This window comes from Cebus imitator, unplaced genomic scaffold (genome assembly GCF_001604975.1).
Source record: "Cebus imitator isolate Cc_AM_T3 unplaced genomic scaffold, Cebus_imitator-1.0 Scaffold42, whole genome shotgun sequence".
NCBI lineage: Eukaryota > Metazoa > Chordata > Mammalia > Primates > Cebidae > Cebus > Cebus imitator.
Window position 1 is genome coordinate 15245988 of NW_016107357.1, and position 17226 is coordinate 15263213.

Genomic DNA, 17226 nt, shown 5'->3' on the forward strand with positions numbered 1-17226 from the left:
GCTCACGGCAACCGCCACCTCCTGGGTGCAAGCAATTCTTGTGCCTCAGCCTCCGGAGTAGCTGGGACTACAGGTGTGCACCATCATGCCCGCCTAATTTTTGTATTTTTACTAGAGACGAGGTTTCACCACGTTGGCCAGGCTGGTCTCAAACTCCTGACCACAGGTGATCCGCCCACTTCAGCCTCCCAAAGTGCTGGGATTGTAAGTGTGAGCCACCTCACCCCAGGTGTTAGTGAATATTCTTATTAGGAAAGGCCTGATAGCCACTTCTGAACTCTTCTAGCTCCAGAAAAAATAAATAAACGTCTCGGCTCTGAACAACCCAGGTAGAGAAACTTGTCTGTTTGCGATTGCTTATTTGTTTGTTTGATCTGGGTGGGAGTGTGGAGGGATTTGTTCTAGAGGACCAGGGATTTGCAAACTCCAAAAGGAATAAAGACCTGTGTCTTAGAGCTCTCAGGACTCCAGAGGGGCAATGACTGGATTCCAAGGGAGTCTGGATCCTCAAAACCTTGGTCCTGGGGTTCTACAGGAAGATTTTCAGAAAGAGGAAAGGACGGTCATGAAGACATTTCTTAGACTTCCTTCCCCAGCCAGGAGACAGCCAGTCCACATGTCCTTGCAGTTTTTCTTAAGTTCCAAGCCAGACAATGAACTGAGAAAGACTTTTTTTTTTTTTTTTTTTTTAGAGACAGGGTCTTGCTCTGTCACCCAGGCTGGAGTCCAGTGGTGTAGTCACAGCCCACTGCAGCCGCAAACTCCTGAGCTACAGGGATGCTCCCATCTCAGCACCCAAGTAGCCAGGACTATGGACAGGAACCACCATGCCTGGTTACGTTTTATTTTTATTTTTTTAGAAGCGGTGTCTTGCTACGTTGCCCAGTCTGGTCACGTACTCTTGGACTTAAGCAGCCCCCCCGCCCTGGTCTAACCCTAATGAGTTTTAGTGGATTATAATTTTGATTACAACAGCAAGGTTAAGCTCTGGGATGACAGGTGTGAGCCACCACACCTGGCCTGAGAGAGACTCTAATCTACTATTAGGAGCTCAAAATAGTCATGATTTATGTTAGAAAGATAAGAAAAGCTGGGCCGGGCACGGTGGCTCACGCCTGTAATCCCAGCACTTTGGGAGGCCGAGGTGGGCAGATCACAAGGTCAAGAGATCGAGACCATCCTGGCCAACATGGTGAAACCCTGTCTCTACTAAAAATACAAAGATTAGCTGGGTGTGGTGATGCACACCTGCAGTCCCAGCTACTCGGGAGGTTGAGGCAGGAGAATTGCTGAAACCCAGGAGGCTGAGGTTGCAGTGAGCCGAGATTGTGCCACTGCACGCCAGCCTGGTGCCTAGCAACAGGGCAAGACTCTGTCTCAAAAAAAAAAAAAAAGATAAGAAAAGCTAAACATTTCTTAACCTATGATATAAACAGAGACAGAACCTGAACCTTGCTGTTGTAATCAAAATTATAATCCACTAAAAACTCATTAAATTTTGAGTCATTTGTTAGTCTACATGCTTTTATGGTTCAATGGTTCTTAAAGTATGACTACTACTACTGGGGATGGTCTGAAAGAATTTTGTTTTTCTTATTAAATATAGATCCTCGTCCTTGAACCAGGTGAGAACTTCTAGCTTACTGGGTAAAGTCTAATTAACATGGTGCAGAATTCCCTCCATGGCAGGGCCCCTGCTGTCTCCATCTCATCTCCAGGCACCTCCTGCTTCCTTGAGAAGGCAACGCTTACGTGTCCAACAATTCCTTCCTTCCACTAGTATCCGTTATGTACCTGATGTTGTCCAGCTCAGGTCTCAGCTCCTGGAAGGGGACAAGGAAGCCCCAGACCCTGCTTTTTTGGCCCTTACCTTCTAGTCCCCTGACAAGTCCTGCTGCGTCAGGTGTCACGCAGACACCTGCATGTTGTCCTTTCTGCGGAAATGTCCAGCCTCCTCATCTGTCTGCCAAAGACCCATGCGTACTGCAGACAATTCAGGTTTCACCCTTTGCAGTGAACTTTGTGCAGCTCTCCCGCATCAGTGGGCTCCCTGTACTCGTTCCTTGCGGGTGCCTCTCTCATGTCACTCCCCAGCCGATTGGGCAATGGTCCTTGATCTGTTGAAACTCCTGGGTAAAGTGTAGGTATCACCTACACAGAGTAAGGCTCCTGAGTGTTATGAAAACTGGCTCATCCTGGCACAGAACTCTCTTCCCCCAGCAATTGATCCAGCAATTCTCAATCCAGGCTCCACACTAAAATCATCTGGGGAGCTTTTTAAACAGCACCACTGCCAGGTTTCCTCCCCAGAGAATCCAGTTTAATGGGTCTCGGGTGGGGCCTGAGCATAGGTATTATTTACAGGTTCTCTAAGTGATTCTACTGGACAGCAAGAGTTGAGAAAATCTCACACAGAGGTACAAAAATAAAGGCCAGGGGACGTGGTCCTTCAGGAAGCTCCTGCGCATCTCACCGGCCTATCGAGGGCATGAACTAGGTCATGGGGACAAGGCAGAATGTAACAGGTACCTCCCTGCTGAAAGCGGCGTGAAGCGCTGCCTCACAGCGTCACTCTGGGGCCTGTCTTTTGCCTGGGTCTGGCTTAGCAAGGGCAATGGCAAGAAAGGGTTTGGGGGTTAACAGACTGGTTCATTCCAAGGGTCAAGGGTTGGTGGTTGGCAGCAGTGAGTAAGTCCACGTTAGCCTTCTTGCTGGAAGGAAGGCCAGTAAGGTTGTCGTCATATTTGCCATCTGAATGAACACTTCTAGAATCTTCCAAGATGTGCCAACCCTTGATCCTTGGAATTAACACTCTCTTGACTGCCAACCCCCTTCTTGCCATTGCCCTTTCTCGGCTAGACCCGGGCAAAAGACAGGCCCCAGAGCCACGCTGCAAGGTGGTGCAAGATGCTCCATCTCAGAGAACAACTTAGAACCCCGTTTCAGAATTCCCTCAGTGAAATGTGCAGAGGAAGGGCCTGATTCGTGTCATGAGGGGCAACACCCCCGCTACCACCATCCCGCTTTTTGTCCCCCAGCCCCCGCAACGGTACAGTGTGGGTACAGGGGGTCTCTGCTGTGATTCATCCCTTTATGGGGAATGAGTCAGGTCCTCTGAAGAAAAGGTGTAAAAAGAAGAAAAACGTGCGTTGTCCATACTGGAAAGCCTCAGTCGGCATCATCTGATCTAGGAAAGGTGTGATGGGATGGGATAATCGATCACTGCCTAATTTCAACTGATTTCTGCAGGGTGCAGACGAGGAAATTAGATATTGGGCCTTCCCAGCAGATAAGAAACCCATGTCAGATGCAGCAAAATCAGCCTCTGTGGCCAGGGGACAGAGTCATGTGGTATCTTAAAAGAAACAAAGAACAAAAAGGTTTCCAAGACCATGCTCTGAAATCTCTGCTCTTTAGCACAGACTCCAAGCTACTAAAGAAAAACCACGAGGAAGTTTTCCGTTTTTTCCCCTAGTATCTTCTCCCTGCCGCCAAAAAAAAAAAAAAAAAAAAAAAATTGAAAATCCATGAAGTATTCGCTATTTTTAGAAATTTTAACTTCTCTATTATCTAACCTACATATTTCCTGAGCACTTTAAGTCCGTTTTAATTTTGTATACTATTTAATGGTAAATCATGGCATATATCCTCAACATAATACTTTATATCCTTGCCGTCCAATTATGCAGTCAGCTTTCACTTCTTCAGACTAAACAATACAACTTCAATTTGCATATGTTCTGCAGGATATGGCAAAAGAAACCTGTTTCAGTGCATTTGAAGCATAGAACAGGGATCATTTTAAATCACACTCAATTGCCCAGCTTTCCACTTGAATAAAATTCAGGTACCATTTAGTTCACAAAGATAATTTTACTTCGAGATTTACAGCTGTGTCTCTCATCTGAGGCAATCTTCCTCGCCCTCTCCCCAGCACTATTTCTTTCTTATCGGCCCTCAAACCCACAAGGCCTTGTTCAAAAATGATGAATCAAGAAGAAAATATAATGGAAATAGCTGCTGTATTAGAAAAATGCACTGGGAATCTTTGAAAACCAGGGAGAATATATTAATATTCTGCGTTTCTTTTATCATACTGAAAAAAAAAAAAGGCAGGCTATGCCTTAGAGCAAGGCTGCAACCGTGTGTGCCATGTAGGAACCGTATCTGCAAGGGCGTCTGGCCTAAATGCTCATCATTAACTAAAGCAGGAGTAGCCCTCCTGGGAGATCCAGCCGGGTGGGGCCACTGAAACATAATGGAAATTGCCCAGCACACACTATGCGCGTCTTCATTACACTGCTCAATACTGAGCATGACCACATAGGACAGCCCTCTTGTATGACACTAAGGTTTTGTGGGTGACCTGCCACTTGTTAGTTTTCTGCTTCCTTTGTTCTTCTATGGTGAGGTCTTTGACCTGAGTTGAGGGTAGGACAGATTTTGGTGGGAAGATGATGATCTGAGTTTAAAGGGGCCCTGGGATACCCATGTGCAGGTGTCTGGTAGGTTAACGGGAATATGCACCCAATGCTCTGGAAAGAGGTCCTTGCTGGAGATGGAACTCTAGGGTCCTTCACATTGGCACGGCTGTTGGAATCACGGCTGAGTCGGAGTTATTGAGCAGCACACGCCTCTGAAGGAGGAAGAACAAGGAGTCTTGGGAGTACCAATAATTGCCGAATACACGAGCTCTGTTAAAGGAAGGCAAGTAGAAGGCTGTCGTGCCATGGAAACTAAGGCAAGAGGGGGTTTCCACGGGAAGGAGGGGTCATGCGAACTGAATACAGTCCCAAACTCCTTTGGACTGTAGACAATGTATGGTACTATTTAGGAGGTCTAAATATAGCTCTGGTAATCTGAGCAAGAGTAAGTTACAATGAAACAGTTACGGGTAAGGGAGAAGCTAGCTAGATTTCACTGGACTGAAAAGGAGTAAGAAAGGAGTAGGTGGTGACAGCAAGGTGGGTACACGGAACGGAAAGAGTCGGGAAGGCGGTGTGGACACCTAGCTCTTCTGTGTACAGGTTGTGTGACTTCAATCATCCGACAGGCATCTGAGCACCTTCAGTGTGACAGTCTGTTCAGCACTGAGGCTGTAAAGACAAACAAGACAAAGTCCATGTACTCAAAAGAGCTTTCCGTCTGTGATCCCAGAGAGACATCTGGACAGAGACGTCAAAATACAGAACAATAAATTCCGGACAGAGCAGTATTTAGCACGAGTCGTGAGCTGGAGGACAGACAGTCCTTGCTCTCACAGAGCTCACCATTGAGGGATGCCCACAGATAGCTGTAATAGAGCAGAAGGGATAAATCTTTAACAGAGGGTGTTTTACTCGGGACACCCAGAAAAAAATGAAATAAATTTTAACTGCAGATTCGGGAAGTTCTCCATGAAAAGGTGACGTTTGATTCAAAACTTGAACAATGTGCTATCAAGGTGCATGGGTTGGCAGAGACTGTCACTTCAGGCAGAGGATATAGTGTTTTAAGGGTTTAAGGGGAAGAAAAAGTTCTTTTTTTTTTTTTTTTGAGACAGAGTCTCACTCACTCTGTCGCCAGGCTAGAGTGCAATGGCGCAATCTTGGCTCACTGCAACCTCTGCCTCCCAGGTTCAAGCGATTCACCTGCCTCAGCCTCCCAAGTAGCTGGGATTACAGGCATGTGCCACCATGCCCAGCTAATTTTTGTATTTTTAGTAGAGACAGGGTTTCACCATGCTGGCCAGACTGGTCTCAATCTCTTGACCTCGTGATCTGCCCCCCTCGGCCTCCCAAAGTGCTGGGATTACAGGCATGAGCCACTGCGTCCAGCCAAGAAAAAGTTTTAGGAGGAAACTTCTGGAGACACTGTCTTGATGCAAGGGGTAAATGTAAAGTGCAAATCTGGAACACAGCGTCAGACTTCTTAGGAGAGTTACTTGGATCAGGGCCTCTGAAATCACCCAGACCCTAGTTCCCTAAGTGCTCTGGTCTAGAGCGGGGCTCCATGCTATGGAGACAGTACCAACCTTTCATCTTCCCGAGGCACATCTCCTGGCTCCGTGATAGAGCCGTACAACAAGCCCACCCTTTGTCACTGTGTGTGCACACATTTAAGTGCTCTCGACAAGTCTGTCTGTATTCCTGCCTCTCCTCCAGTGCTTCTCAGGCAACAACATTACCCTGGCGGCAAGGAAAAAAAAAAGAAAACAGACCTCGCTGTTTGGAGATTACTGAGTCAACCTACAATGTGCTCATGCTTAAGCGTGCATCTGTGGTTCCACCAGGAAGGTCACATATTCTGTCTCCTAAAAAGACCTCATGTCTCTAAATAAGTATTTGTTTGTGAAAATGCAGTATTGTATTGAAATTACCGTATAAAGATAGGGCCTTGGTACAAAATCTCGGAATGTGAGGTTTAAACACAGTTGGATACATTTTTTAAATCACATTGCAACTTTTAATTAAGGCGAGGAAGCTTAATTTAAACAAATAAATGATGAGTGTTGACTACCAGAGTCTAAACAAGACTGTCGTTTTAAAATGTAATCAACATCCTCCCCTTTCCAGACATCATCCTGGTCTGAATTCCTCCCATGTCCTTCCTCTCTATGCAACGAGAGGCGCAGTAGAGGCGCAGTCAGCTGTGGTCGTGTGTCTGTTTTCGCAGCTCCTTCTTTGGCAACAACCGGATAGCACACACAGCCATCAAACCAGGCTCTAGGTTGGCCCCAAACATCACACTGGCCTGGACATGATGGAATATTTTCAGGCACATAGAAACTTGGCCTTTATTCTTCAGGGTTGTAAATCTGGCACCTCTCAGGATCCGTAAATAAGTTTTTTTTTAAAGCCCAAACAAACCATAAGGAAATCCTGCATGCTGAAACAAAAGGTATGAAAGCTAAGTCAGGACCCATGCTGCCATTGTGTGGCTTGCCAGGATGTGAGCTGCTGCCTTGGGAGAAAGATAACATGAAAGAGGCCATAATTGCAGGGCTGAAGCTACAAGTCCGGAGAAAACAGGATAAAAAGTAGCAAGAAGTGTTCCCTGTGCTTTTAACTGGGCCAGGCTGGGGAAAAAAAAATCAAAAGAGCAACTCTCTCCTGAACTCTTTCAAGAAATGGAAACACGGGGCGGGGGAAAGGGGGGGGGGCGGATGGGGGGGGAATGACAAAGAATACCAAGACTAAGTTAACGTTTTCAGGAAAAATATGGGGGCGAGAGAGAGAAAAAAAAGGCGGAATGATTTAATGCCAGCCAAAGGAACTAAGGGGAAGAAGGCGTTTTTATAAACATATTCGCTTGTGTGTGTGTGCGTGTGTGTGTGTGCCGGGAGAAGAGTGTGGAAAAAGAGAAACTAGGTCCATTAATGAAGGAGAAGAGTGTTGCAAGGGAAATCAGCTGAGCTTTTAAACTGCTTTTTAAAAAATTAGCTTAAATGAGAAAAATAAAGATTAGAGGTAAGAATGATTGAGAGGATGTAGTCAATAAACTATTGATAAGGCAGGGTTAAGTGAGTATTTAGAGAAATTGAAGATATGCAAATGAGAGGTCAAAATAACAGTTGCTCAGTGGAGTGGAGCTAGCTGAAGGATTTGGAAGACCACAGCGGGACTTCTTTTTTAGTAACCACTCGGTCGATAGGGAGTACTAAGGACACATGTCCCCACATTGTATTGCACCTTATACTAGTATTGTGCATGAGAAATGCATTCATTGTTCTCACATTCATACATCCGTCTGAGTCTGGTCTTGACCTCCACTATCGGTAGCAATGTGATAGGACTGACCAAAGCAAGAGACGTTCAAAACTCTGGTATGAAACAGAAGCATATTCACTTCTCCCAATAAAAAAGAAGGAATTTGAGGCATTGAGTAATCGGAGGAATTGCTGAAGATGAAACACGAAGTCAGTGACTAAGTTCTGACCTATTTTTAAGAATTCAGACATATTCCCCCAAAAAGAAAGAGCATATTTAATGCAGGCTTCCAGATAGGGAGTCCCACTAACGCTAGGAACTGTTTCAGAAGTAGACCTTGCCTGCGTTCATAATGTGACTGTTGCTGTAGTTAATTTTCCCCATTTGCCTACTCCAAGTTACAGTCAGCCAATGGCACAGCTTAAAATCCAAACACCAAACTATTCTTTCTACCCTTACCCCAAGTAAATATCAGAAGGCCTCCAGCTAGCCTTTGTGAATTGCAAGATGAACCAGTGTCTGTCCCTTTACCTTTCCAGAGCTGTGGGGTCTCAGTCTATGCCCAAGAGATGCACGAAATGTTTTACTGGTTTCTGAAAAGAAGCCAGATTAAGGGAGAAACAGACCTTCAGCAAGCGATAACCAAATGCAAGTTTTGAGAATTGGGCAGAAGAGGTTAATGAACACCCCTATATATCTTTTTTTTTTTTTTTTTTTGAGACAGAGTCTCACTCTGTAGCCCAGGCTGGAGTACAGTGGCGCGATCTTGGCTCACTGCAACCTTTGCCTCCTGGGTTCAAGCGATTCTCCTGCCTCAGCCTCCTGAGTAGCTGGGATTGCAGGTGCGGGCCACCCTGCCCGTTAATTTTTGTAGTTTTAGTAGAGACGGGGTTTCACCATGTTGGTCAGGCTGGTCTCGAACTCCTGACCTTTTGATCCATCTGTCTCAGCCTCCCAAAGTGCTGGGATTATAGGTGTGAGCCACTGCGCCCAGCCCCCTATTCAACTGTCTCTTGCTGAATTACCCAGCCCTGAGCAAACGCCTTGCTGAATCACCCAGTCCTGATGCAGTCTTACGCTGTGTCCTGGATTGGTCTCTGGTGTCCTTTCAGCTTCTGCCCCTGCAAACTGGGCAGTGCATCCAAGGTCTCCTGCTAACATCTGTCACTCATCTGAGCCACCTGATCTGAAGTGTTGTCAGGGTCAGTATTTTTGTTCTGCCTGCTCTGTTTTGCTAATGGATCAATGGCAGTCAGCAAAGAACAAACTGTGCCAGAGAAGAATGTCCTCTTCTTCTCTGCTGACTCAGCTTGGGACAGGAAGACAGGGGGCATCTGGCATTTGGGGAAGCCCTTGAAAATGGATTTGTGTTGCCTTGGTTCTAAGAAGGTCACCCAGGTTGGATGTGAAAAGCAGAGGTGCTGTGTCCACAAAATAAAGTGATAAGCAGCGAGCCATTTCTCAGAGCTAATGTGCCCGAGTGTGTACCACCGAGATCTGTTTTATATCTCTCTACAGATTGGTGTGTTTTTTTTATGACAACCATCCCCATAGCAACCAGGTGTCCAGGCACTAAATGGATCTCAAGGATATGAAATCTCATCCTGGTGAGGGAAGCCCACTCTGACCACGGTTTCCTTGGAGTCGTTTCGCTTTGAGGGCTGATGTGCAGGTCAGGTGGCATGGGGCTTCTTCCTGAGGGCCCACTTGGACATGAGGAACCGCCCTGGTGAGAAAGGAACCTTTTCTTTTTCATTTTTACTAATAATCCAGAAGAAAGGGTAGGAAGCAGGTAAATTAAATTTGAATGAAACTAAACGGGAAGATGGAGTGTTCTATCCCACACCAGTGGGATGGAAGAAACGATGTGGACAGTCACGGAAGAAATGACCATGTGAGACTCGCCATGGAAAGCCCAGAACTGGAACCTCTGGGGCCCAGTATTCCAAAGCAGGAAGCTAGAAGAGATTTACCAAGCAGAATTATTTGAGGAGATTGGGGAGACGGAGATGATGATTAAGCTGGAAAAAAGGGACATTACAGAGTGCACAGAGCTGAGGGCTGTGCAGGGAAGGGGCAGTGTAGCTCTAGCTGGGCTAAAGCTTGGGTCCTGGTCAGGGAAATGAGGTGCTCCCGTGGGTCATCCCAGTGAGACCAGAGAGTGCACCCAGGGGAGAATATTGAGGGCATGGAGAGTCGCAGGATGGAATGAGGGACAGCCCATACAACTGCATCCTCTTCAGGTAGCTCATGCTCGCCCAGAGACAGATACCTGGCGTCAGGCTCTCCCTAAGGTCAGCCTTGCTAATGCCAAGCCCCTGCCTTCCACAGTTACGATTTTCTGGGGCTCTGGTAGTGGTCCTCCTCACCTCAACAGGGACGGATAATGGCTCCTTTTGCTTTGAAGTGATGCCCACGTACTTACTGCACAAGGAGGATGGGGAAAAGCCAGGAAGGGAGGCACTGCCACGCCAGCAGGGGCAATGTGACGACATGGAACAAAGGAACATGCAATTGGAATCCCAGGAAGAAGTTTAAGTGACATATAAATAGGCTGCAAATGGCCTTTTGGAGGGAACTCCCATCCCTGTGATAATCTAAACCAGAACCGGACGAGATGGGGTGGACCGCAGCTGGGGAGGAGCACGTGGGTGTGAGGGAGGAGGGACGGGGCGACCTCGTGCTCCCTTCTCTCTGTAATCACTCTGTCAACCCACGACTCGGGGAGGGGGGTTTGAAATGTGTGGTTTGTCTATTGCAGGAAGATATTTGGATCCCCCAAATCGAGGTGTGTCTGGAAGAAAGCTGCCGTCTCCCAAAGGAAAGCTGGGGTTAATCCGTAACTGTCAGTGCGTCTGGCAACAAAAGAAAAGGAAACCACATTCTCCCTGAATGAAGGAAGAAGCAGGAAGAGGCAGTTTTTTTCTTTTTTAAAAACATGAATAAGATCCTCCAATATGTTTGAGATTATTGAACACATTCTTTGAAAAGGTCCCTGAGTCACTGACCAACAGATCATAGATGTAGAAACCGCATTCTTCCAGCTTCCCTTCCCATCCTGACCCGAGATAGCAGGTTGGGCGTCCTGGGGGTCTTTGTTTAGTTGACCATTAACAATTCATAAAAGTGCAGATCCCTGTGCGATAGTCCAGTCCTCGGAATGTTATTAGAAAATCCTATTTCTAGTCTGTTATGAAACAGAGGTTTTGATGTGCTGCCAGGTTTATGGGGAACTCTGGAAACAACACTTGCTGCTCTGAGAAGCTGATGCTGGGTGAGTGTTACATAAAGCTTTCCTAGCAACTTAGCTTTATCACAGAATGGGAGGCTGCAGTGGAAAAAATCAGACGAGTTAATGCAAAACCTGAGCCAACTCACTATCCCCATTTGCTCTAAGGCCAGCCAGCAAATCTGTGGGAGTGATTTTAACCCACGGGGAGCGGCAGGCCCAGGGCTCTGGTTGACTGCAGATTCAGCCCAAGAATGCTCGGGCAGCTCAGCGCTGAAAGGCACCTTCAAACAGACCTCACGGAAGGCAAAACAGCTCTTCTTGACTCTGAACCAATTGCTCATTGAAATTCACACAAACACGTCTTCCTTTTCCTTCTTTGGGTCGTTCCCAGTTTCTTTGGGCACTGCAGGAACAAAGGGGAGTAAGGTCACATCATCTAATCCCTGCCAAGGGAAATGCATCTAATAGCACGCTGGTGTGTCTGAAGTCAATGGATAAGAATCTCATTTCTAGACTCTTGGACTCAAAAGTATGCCTCTTAGGATGGAATCCTTCTGTGGCACTGGTTGACAGCTTTTTGGGGTTTCTAAAAAGCATGTGTCCAGTCCATTGTTTTCAATCTCCCAGGGCTGGGAGGCGGGGGGTGGAAGAAGCTAGAAGAGGAAACCATGCAAAAATCCATTTGGAAGCTGCAAATCAAGCCTAACAGCCTCTCCTGATCTGCTCACACATGGTGCCCAACCGGTGTTGCAGAGAAGAGGAAAGATTCCCCAGTCGGGAGGACAAGTGGAAGGCTAAGGGCTGGAATGGGGCGGGAGCTGGAACTCAAACCGGGAGAGGGAGGAAAGGCAGCAGGAGAAAAGATAGCTCCTTCGCGGGCAGCCCCTGCGACATGTGCCCCAGGGACCTAATGCCTCCCTCTGTGATGTCTCTGCACCCAGGCTCTGCTGCTGCTTCCCCAACCATTATCTCATTTGGGAAGGAAAAGAATGGTTTTCTAAAACCGGTGTCCATGTGAAGGCTGTCATGCAGTTGGTGGAGAGCCTTTCCCCACATAAGTCAGATTATAGCAGTCTAGATGTTTCCTAGCCCCAGTCCTTCTCACTGAAGAGGGTTCAAGGTGGGTGGCAAGGCAGAAGGGTGGAGGGAGAAGAGAAAAAGTTCTTGTTTGCCTTCAAACAAACCCCAAGACATGCCAGTTGTTTCAGTAGGTGAATTCCTACTTCAGGTAGTCCTTGAGAGTCACCAGAAATCCAGGAGAGAAATTGCACTGAGATTCCATTAATGTTGAAAAAAATAAAATTAAATGGGCAACACAAAAAGAAGGTGATCAGCCTGCCCAATGAGGACTGAGTCCAGCCAGAGTCCCTTGTACCAGTAGATCACATTGTGTCCATTTAATAATAAGGGGCACCCTCTGCGGAGGCTTCACCCAAGGAGTCCCGCCCCACCCGCAGGCTCGGGCGCCTGCCTGCAGACCTCGGACGCCAGCCAGGGTCTCGTTGTGCAAAGCCATCCACAGCCAGCATGGCCGTAATGAGCCCATTTCAATTGAAATGAGATCAATACTACTCATTTTTCTCTTGCTGGCTCCCGAATGATTCATGAATCTGAAAACTAGTTCATGAATCAGAGCAGGGTGGGGAGGGGGGGCTGAGGCGGAGGCAAGGGAACATTTGTGCAGTCGGCAAACCTCGATTCCTTTCATGAACCCAGCCGTGAGTTGCATAACGCTGGCCTGCCTGCTAGTTTAAACCAGTCTCTTCGGAAGCAGCTTTCAGCTTGACTTATTCACCTATTTTCCTTCTGGAAAGGGAAAGAATGACACTGGGTACTGATTGTGTGTCTGTCTCGGGATATTTTTTTGCTCTTTGTGTGTGAAGCTGTAGGTGCTTCCTGGACTAGGACATGTGTCCATGTGTGTGTGCATGCATGTGTAATGGTCTTTATGTGCACATCCTGTGTGTGTGTGTGTGTGTGTGTGTGTGTGTGTGTGTGTGTGCATGAGCGAGTAATGTGTGACCGGCCTTGGGCCCTTTAAACCTGAACGGGAGCCAAGTTCATTTCTCAGCGGAGTTTCATAAGGAAGCATGAGCTGGGGCAGTTGGAAACCACATCCCTGTGAGTGCTGATTACAGCCTACTAAGGAAAATGAGATTTTTATCTCACAGGAATTCAGTTATAAAAATAAAATACAGCGTCTGGCTTGATTCAGCTAAATGTACAAGCACTGGGGTGTTTTTAATTTAACAGAGAAGCTGGACAAGAAGAATGACCTAAAACATTGCATTTAAAGAAAGTCAGAGGCGAGGGGGAGGCTACAGGAAGTGAGTGGGAGTAGAGTCGTGTGTGTGTGTGTGTGTGTGTGTGTGTGTGTGTGTGTGTGTGTGTGGAGAGAGAGAGAGAGAGAAATGGAGGTAGAGGGAGGGAGGAAGGGAGGAGGGAGAGGGAGGGAGGAAGGGAGGAGGGAGAGGGAGGGAGGAAGGGAGGAGGGAGATGGAGAGAGAGAAAAAACCCAGCCTGCTGGCAAATGAATGCAGCAGGGATGATGTCATTGGAACAGTTGGAGGAGAGAGGAGAAAAACAACTCCGAGCTGTGCTAATCCTGTTTGCTGCCCTGAAGGGAATGGAAGGCGGCCAAGGCAGGGAGTTCTGGGAAACCATATAAGGATGCCAAACAAGCATTGCCGCCAACATTAGGAACTGACAGCTTTGTTCTTTGTAACTTGGCTGCCCGCCAGAGGCCTCATTTCAGCTCTGCGGCATGATTACCCTGGACAGCCGCCAGCCCCGCGCTGAGAGCGCCTTTTCTTCTCTCCGAGCTTTTTTTTTTTTCCTCTTTCCCTCTGCCAAACATGCAGCAGTTACCATGGCAGTGGAAAGTAAAGTTTTAAAAAAACACAACAAAGTAGAGAGGCACGCCTTTATCCAGATGTGCCACATGAGCAGATAGAAAAGGCAGTTCACCTATTCATCGGGGCCTTTGACTGCAGAAGAAAACACTGGGGCACTGGCTGTCAAGTTCGGGAGGGAGGTGACTCCAGGGTAAACAGAGCAGTGAGCAGCCCTGGCTGCAGACAGAGAGGGGCTGGCTCCCAGGCCTTGTTTTCCTTCTCCCTCTCTCCCTTCCTGAGGCATTGTGGAGTGCGTAATGTGAAACGGAAAATGTCATGATTTCCACTGGGAATGTGTCCACGGTTTTGAGAAAGCTCTAGAAACTCAGGTCCATAAAGCATTGAGGGGAGGAGGAAGGGAGGGAGGGGAAGGGGCGGTTACAGTGCCCTCTGGTCACCAAGGTGAACCCAGTGAGCAGGAGCCAGCCCGTGGCTGTGGCCAAAGCCTCTGCCCGCTGCTGGAGCTCGGCCAGGCCGGCGTCCTCGGGTTGCAGGCTGTGCAGGGGTCCTGGGTCCCACAGATCCCTGGGACCCGAGGGACAGGGATGTTCCCTTTTCCCCTCCGAAGTACAGCCAGTAGTCTGGCTTTACAGGGGGACTCTGTGAAGAGTCCAGTTCCCTATTTTTAATCGGGTTCGTTTTCCACCTGCTTAGAAAGTGGAACATCTCCTGGGAGGTGACAAGTCGTGATCAAAGGCAAGGCTCCAGGCCGAGTTGCAGGTTTCCGAAGCAAAGGTCACTTAGAAGTGGAGGCTGCACTGCCAGCTTCGCCCCGCTGCAAAATCCGACACTCCTCACCCTCAGGGTTCAGCCAAATTCTCGGAAAGGTCTCTTCTGATTCTAGAAGGTGCTGCAGCAAGAGCTGACTCGGCCATTTCCTGGCCCCTTTAGTTGGAAGACGACAGAAAGGCGGAAGCAGGGACTGCTATCATGAGGCCCGTGGCAGCCTCCCTGTAAAACAAACTGGCACATTGTCACCTTCAGATGGACCACAGCTGGCCCTCCAAAGAGCCCTCCTTTGCCTTTCCAGAGTGTGCACAGCTGTGTCCCGTGTCCAGGGAGGGGACAGAGCCACCAGGAGGGTCAAGGTCGTGGAGGGAAACACTGGCAAGTGGGAGATGGACCCCAGAAGTCCCTCCTCCTCCTCCCTACTTTGATTACAGGCCTTGGCTGCCTTGCTCGGGCATTCCCAGCTCAGAGTTGGGTCTGCACTAAGTTAAACCACAGAGGACCCTATTGGGGTGGAGGCGAGGGGACTTGATTGACCTCCTTTGGGGAGGTTGCAAAGCAGACCCGTTCCCGCCCTTGTTGACTGGAATGAATGTCCAGGACTTCCCCGGGCCCCACACACCCTGGCTGACATCCGTGCTGAGGACATGGCCGAGGAGAGCTGGAAGAAGGAGAGGAGGGGAGAATCGTGCACCAGTTCCCATGCAAACAGGACCCACAGGCTCAGGGTCCCCAGAGGATGGCAGAGCCAGGGGAGACTGGGAGCTGGGGGCCAGACAGGGGCACACTTTTGCCTCAGGTTGGGGAGACAGTGCAGAGAGAAACTTGTGGCTGGGCAGAACTGATCTAAAGACAAACTTCAGTTTCTTAAGAAAAGGCTCCTGTCTGGAAGCAGAGCCTGACGTGGCTGTTGTCCCCTTTCCTTAACCTGTGACTCAAAACCAAGGGCAAGTGGATCCCTCACCTCAGACACAGGAACAGCCTCTTAGAGTGTGCTGAAGCAGCTACCCAGAGTGAGAGAGGGCGACTGACTTTGGAGCTGATGCCTGGGTCAGGGCCTGATGGAACCACATCCTTGTCCTTCATTCCCAGCTCCTGGTGACTTTCTAGAAGCAACACTGAGTTCGGCGCTTGGTGCCCCTGGGGCACAGCGTGTCTGAGCCTAACCCCATGGCTCCCCTTTGCTCAGCTGGTCTTCCCAGGTACTGCCTGGAAAACCAGCCTCTGGCGGAGATGTCTGGGCCTGCCCTTCCCACCTCCACGAGGGTGGAAATCTGACTCTCTGGGCCTTGTTTTCAGAGTTCCAGTGTTCTCTCTCACAGCCTGTAAGTGGAGAAGGGCAAGCTGAAGAAGGAACAGGTCGTTTTCACCGGTGGAAGCTGGCAGCTTGTGTACTGCTCCCAGCTTTGCTGCGTAGTGGGTTCATCCAGCCCTGAGGACACAAATTTGGTTCCCCCAAAAGCTCCCTGAATTCAATGGAGTATGTATGAGACTGCGGAAAACCCATTACCCTCCCTCACACATGAATGCTGCTCTCCTTTTAGGCTTGTCAGGCAGACTGAAGAGGAGGATCCTAAGGGACTTTTCTTTCCTGAGAAACCCAAAGAAAGCAACAGCAGATCTGTAGCGTGTGGGGGAAGGCGGCAGGGGAAATGTATTTTCAGTAACAGAGACCTAAACCAGAAACTATTTGCAAACAGGTGACCTGCTGAAGTTCTCCTGTGATCTTTCATTTCTAGTGCTGTTTTTTCCTCCTCATTAAAAAGCCCAATTTAATTTTTTGCTTCACCTGCATGGTAAAAATAATTACATACAAACATTAAAGCTGCCCTAAAAATCAACGTACAGAGAGGTTCCGCCTTTGCTGGTAGTCATCCCTGGGCCTGTTGGCCACAAATAGAAAGCATTTAAAAGACTTCTCTTTGTAGACAGACAAGTGAAACTAGTCACCAGCCCTGTCGCTGGAGAGCAGCCTGTGTATGTTAGCGAAAGTCAAGGGTCAGAAAGGAAGACGCGGCTCTAAGGGATTTCACGATGTCCAGGGCCCTGTTTCCTTATTGGTGAAATATACAAGGGCTGATCACCATGATAGAACACTAACTTCAGATGCGGAGCCTCCAAGCCACTGCTGCTGCCTTAGCAGACACAAGCATTCTTTTTTATTTCCTGGAGCTCAAGCCTGAACCATAGAGGGTATAAGGAGAACACTGGAAGGCATGGCTGGCCTCAGGCCCCCGCCCTCCCATCCTCACAGCCATCTGACCACAGCCTCCTGCAGACAGCTGTCCTTGGACTCCCAGGGCTGCTGGGGCTCAGGACAGGCTGTTTGCATGAAGAGGGTCTTTACAGCTCCACCCAGAGGGGTTTGGAGAGTGTCAGGTTGCGCCAGGAGATGGGAAGCTCTTGCCATATTAGGATCCAAATAAGTATTTAGGAGCCTGCAAAATCAGCTGGGCCCTAATCTCCTCTCCAGCTGTTTCTAAGAGAGGTGATTTGAAAAACTGTCACTGAGGAAACTGGCTGTGAGGATTTTTAAGAGACTTGGGAGTCTGGCTCATGTTTGAATGTTTGTGATGTGACATGCCGTATCCTGCGTCTTCCTGGTACAAGGTAGATCAGCGGGTGCACCATCAGTGCGTGTTTGGGTAGTCCTAGTTAAAGGTATTCCACCTGGACGCCTCTA

The 17226-nt window shown here is 48.4% G+C and overlaps 1 long non-coding RNA gene across 2 annotated transcripts in view; it reads right to left on the reverse strand.

The window, feature by feature from the left end:
• The window catches only part of LOC108302827, a 14255-nt gene extending 3146 nt beyond the window's left edge, over positions 1-11109 (reverse strand). For both annotated transcript variants that reach the window (XR_001824536.2, XR_005199811.1), the window contains exons 1-2: positions 10752-11109; positions 1871-2151 (exon numbers count right to left, since the gene is read on the reverse strand). This is a non-coding gene — a long non-coding RNA (uncharacterized LOC108302827). The remainder of the gene's footprint in view (positions 1-1870; positions 2152-10751) is intronic.
• Positions 11110-17226: the final 6117 nt, after the last annotated feature.